We start from the raw sequence: 5,327 nt of genomic DNA, 5'->3' as shown, positions 1-5,327 counted from the left end.
AAGATGTCACGCACAGAGATTATTTCTATAAAATATGCCTATTCATTAACAAGAGAAGATTAAATATATTTTATAAAATGTAAATTTAAAAAAAAACTCGGTTGCTAAAAATGACTCGTTTATTGTGTTGATGTTGTTTGAGAATGTTCACAACAATTGGGATAGCAATGTTACCATGGTTACTGCAATCAAAAATGGTACTAAAACGTGTGAACAGTTCTGAAATGTATACGGTCTGGCAAGAAAGAAGTTTTAATTTCAGTACCAATTATTAATCTCCATTTTTTGTATAGAAATGGAACATTCAAATGCCCGACTTAATTCTGTGTAATTCTCAATGGATATTTTCGCCGTTTATAGATACACCATGGAAGAACATATATTTCAGCCCGTCTGAACACGTCCGTTGAAAATAAACCTAACTACATGGAACCAAAATGTTCTAATTTATGGCGCTTCAAACATATTATAGCTTGTGACTGAGATACACAAAGGAATGAAAAGTATCAATATACATACAAACCAGAAATATAGACTAAAGCGCGCTTCAGACTCCGAGTATTGTACGTACAATATTGTATGTACAATATGTACGTTATTTAATCTATTGCCATTCTATTTCCAGTAATGTTTAAGTTCTAACGAAAGTTTGATGACGAAAAATCGATAATATGTTACATACAATATCTAGCAGAAATATATTATCGATTTTACGTCATCAAACATTCGTTAGAACTTAAACAGTACTGGAAATAGAATGGCAATAGATTAAATAACGTACATATTGTACATACAATATTGTACGTACAATAAAAAGTCTGTATACTGCTTTACAGTTGCAACATGCCGCAACCAATAAACAAAATAATATATATTTGAAGAATCTTACCTGTACATGTAGAATAGCCATGAGTCTGATAATATTATAATTTTAATATCCACACTTTAGCGCTTTAGTTTTATTAGGGTGGATGTATCCATAAGGATATATTGCTAACCCGGACTCAACCATGGCAGAGAGATAAGAGATGATGGAGTAGTCAACAAAAATCCGTTGTGATTAACATGATTAAGGTCCAGCATAGTAAAAACTTCCGTGGTAAAAATTAACCTTGCTCAAAAAACATTATATAGGGGCCAAATTTCAAAATTGCTCAGATCTTGTTAAAAATGCGAAAGTATTCCTCTGATCAAAACGCTTTTATTGTTTGACTTATCATGCGATCATGCTTCTCGAGGGAAAATGTACAAGGTCGCATTTTGGACTATGTGTTCTCTGCATCGATTTTCGGCTGTCCGCTGCGAACTTCTATTATTTCAGCTTTGTTCATAACTGAAGACGCTTTGGAAAGTTAGCCGTTGCGTCTGCATGTCGCAATGGCAAAACGCCCGCAAGGCTTTTAAGGCCAAAAATTATATAGTCCGACGTTTTTGCGGGCGTTTTTCGTGGCGCTTACCGTTCTCCGCAACGATTATCCGTTGTTTGTCCATTGCGACCTTCATTCTGTCTGCTCAAATGATCAGCTTTGCTCGGTAATTTGTTTGATTTCTGCAGCGGAAGACGATAATCAAATTTAGCTGCTGCGGCAGACGCTACATCTGTTACAACGATAAGACGGTCCGACTATATTTTGACCTAAGGCCTCATTAGTCCCACGTCTTGCGAGCGTCCGCGGCTAATTTTCCGCAAAGCGTCTTCCGCAGCGGATAAATTTTCAAGCAGCGTCTTCCGACAAGACTTGCAGCCCAACCTTTTTTGCCACTCCCCTTGATTGTGTTACATTTAACGCAGATCCAACATGTCTTTCTGTCGACATTTGTTTGGCGTCATTGTTATGGGCGACCCCCCCCCCCCACACACACACCCACCCCACCCACAAACACACCCCCACACATATGCGCCCAGCCGCCCACGAAAAGAGAGACAAAACGAAACATATATACTTTTTTGTAACTGATACATGTAGTAATCATCTTTATTGCTTTTATTCATCACAAACTGTGACACTGGCCGGTAAGTCTTTAATCATAAATTTAAGTCTCCTAAAACACAAGACTTGGGATGCTATTTTAAAAGAATGCACGAGTTGTCAAGAGAGCAACATAACACATTTCAACATGACTTTCAATACTTGAGACTTTCAATACTTGAGACTTTCAATACTTGAGACTTTCAATACTTGAGACTTTCAATACTTGAGACTTTCAATACTTGAGACTTGGGTATTAAACGTGGAACATAATAGAGTACCTTTCAAATTATAAAATATATGGCCCATGATAAAACTTATGATCAGAGTTTGATGAAATATTTTCCGATTTTCATAATATCATAAAACAGCTGAACACTTCGTTGTGTTGACGCGGATCGTACCAACTGACATTATAATACACGACAAGCTTTTACGACGGGTATTCATGATACAAATTGAGTGTTTCAACACATCGGATAATTATAAAGCTATCAAGATTTGGCCAGGATTAGCTCTGACTTTTTCAGGACAGGACAAAACTATTGGAAGTTCTGCATGTACACTGCCCCTTGTCTACAAAGTATTCTTGTGTGTTATACCTTGTCCCATGATATAGTGGATTATCCCTTATGCCCGTCTACTAAAGAGATGGTGGCTATACAAAGAGACAATGAAGACTCAGTGGCTCTGAAAAGAGCCGTTGTAGTAGGCGCTCCTGAAGACCCAGTGGCTCTGAAAAGAGTCGCCCTGAAGACCCAGTGGCTCTGAAAAGAGCCGTTGTAATAGGCGCCCTGAAGACTCAGTGGCTCTGAAAGGAGCCTAAATCGGACTGTCCCTTATTTAAACCACTGCACTGACACCCCAGCTGCACTTACAAACACAGAATATATTCACTATACCCCCGCTTAATAGTAGGGGAGATTATCTTCTAATATTCTATTCCTTAATTATTCGAAATATTTCATATTATATACAAGATACAAAACCCTTTTGGTTGGAATGTGCACCTTCTACAATAACATTATATAATCAACAACAATTATGTAGTGATCTACCGATACAATGACATATGTACTAACATTATATTTTTAAGTTAAATCATAAGCCATGTGGGCTGCAATGTACACGATCAAACCCTAACAAACAGTTGACATGGCATATTAAGTACTTTGAGCTGTCTATGACAAAATATACATCGTTTTACGTTTTATTTTTAAAATTTAAAATCTTAAAACAGTATCAAATTTCAGTTGACAAAAATAATTCCTTTATTGGCATGATTTCACAAGTAAGTACTATAATAAAAAACATAATAAGTAGATTAATGTCATAATAAATACAAATTATCTGAAAATCGTAATGATCTACATTATACACTCACACGATATTCATCCATAAATAAATAAAGCAACATTTGTTTGGCACAATCGGGAGCACAATCATTGTATTTGAATATAAACTCATCCCAAAAAGAAAGTATCCACTTTGATTTTGGTTCATAAGTCAAAGATGGGGTCTTAAATCAAGACCTACCAAAGGTATGTTACAGATAAATTTATTCCACACAGTTTGATACCTCATTTGTCCAAATTGATGCAGAATTGATGACACAATGACCTTTTAAATGCAACGACCTCAATTTTAAAAGTTGCAGTAATTCCTATTGATGTGGTTTTCCTGCTTCTCAAGATTCGTCATAAAGGTACACAATAACAGACTCTTTGACTTCACTTCATGTGTTTTATTGAATGCAGGGAACGAGTGTAGATTTCCTTAATGTTTGCCCTTCACTCTTCACAGGCAATATCTGGTATGTCCTCCTGCTGCATCAATGACTGTCAGACATCTTCGGCGCATGCTCTCAGTGAGACGTGAGTCTGATGCGCCCTTGATCTGCCCATAATTGAGTAGCAGAACCAAATCAATAGGAATTACTGCAACTTTTAAAATTGAGGTAATTGCATTCAAATGGTCACTGTGTCATCAATTCTGCATTGATTTGAACAAATGCGGTATCAAACTGTGCGGAAAAAAAATTATCTGTAACATACTTTTAGTAGGTTTTGATTTAAGGCCACATCTGTGACTTATGGAATAAAATCAAACTGGATACTTTCTTTTTGGGATGAGTTTAGTAAAACAATGTGGCCGACAGGTATTACAAAAGTACATATGCGAGTTTTAGATCAGTATCCCGGTCCCGTCATTCAAATGTCGGATACACATGATTGTGGAAAAGTATAAAAAGGTATTGAAAATTGTGATGTAAGCCTACACCTGAATAATATAATTCGGGGAATCCCTCAACATATTATGTATAAGTGATTTCCCCTTGTTTACAATGACATCAGACAAGACTAAATTTGTTTTGGAGAATCCCCAGATATCATAATGTAATTATTGCATGACATCATATGGGAAAACCACTTTAGGGAAATCCCTTGATTAATCAGTGCAGTGCTCAATACAGAATGTGAATGTAGGAGCATGTGTTAGAACATGATAATGTCTGTATTAAATGGAAGATGTTTCAAGAGTGGAAATCCCAGGTTGGTTTTCAGTATAAAACTGTTAGACAATAATAAGTTGAGGCTGTTCTGCTACTAAATGCAGTGATCGATGCTGTCAAAGAAGAGCATTTGCAACTATATAAGCCTACTGATGAGCGAATGAATATTATGGGTTACGACAAAAATGCATATTCCCCATGAAATTATTTATATTGGTTTTCTTCAACAAGCTGAGCTCTGGTTATCATGTTTATAACATTCTTCAGTACGGACAAGTGTAGCAGATTTGAATAAGTAGTTTCCTGAAGAAAAGAATGAATAGTACTGAAAGTAGCACCGTTTTGTTTGTCATCTTTGCAAAGGCTTTATATATACTGCGCCAATAAAGTATCCTTACACTTGGAAAAATAATCACAATTTCAAAACTGAAGAATATTGGGGTAAATTTGTTATTTTAATAGATGCACTAGCTAATCCTGCACATTATGACACGGTTTGACACCACATTGAATCCAATATGACCTCAAGAAGTAAAGTTACAAGCAATTGAATAGCCGAAAGTCCAGTTTTAAAAGTGACAAACTGGCCTATACAAGGCGCAAAAAGATTCCAACAAGCGCAACAAAGAGACAACACAGTTTCTTCAATGAAGCATTATTTAAGCAGTTTTTATTTCAGTTTTTACTTCTCTGTATTTTTCATAACTTTCATTTTATTTGTCAGTTTTTTTGTTTCAGTTTTCTTTTGTTCCTTTTGTTTTAAATTAAAGCCAAACGCATAAATTAGCCATTCACCACTCTCGAACCAGATGTCTAATCTGTGGAGTTTTGAATAGGCCAGTTTG

The sequence above is a fragment of the Amphiura filiformis genome, chromosome 5, assembly GCF_039555335.1.
Source record: "Amphiura filiformis chromosome 5, Afil_fr2py, whole genome shotgun sequence".
In the NCBI taxonomy this organism is placed as follows: domain Eukaryota; kingdom Metazoa; phylum Echinodermata; class Ophiuroidea; order Amphilepidida; family Amphiuridae; genus Amphiura; species Amphiura filiformis.
This window is presented reverse-complemented; position numbering follows the sequence as displayed.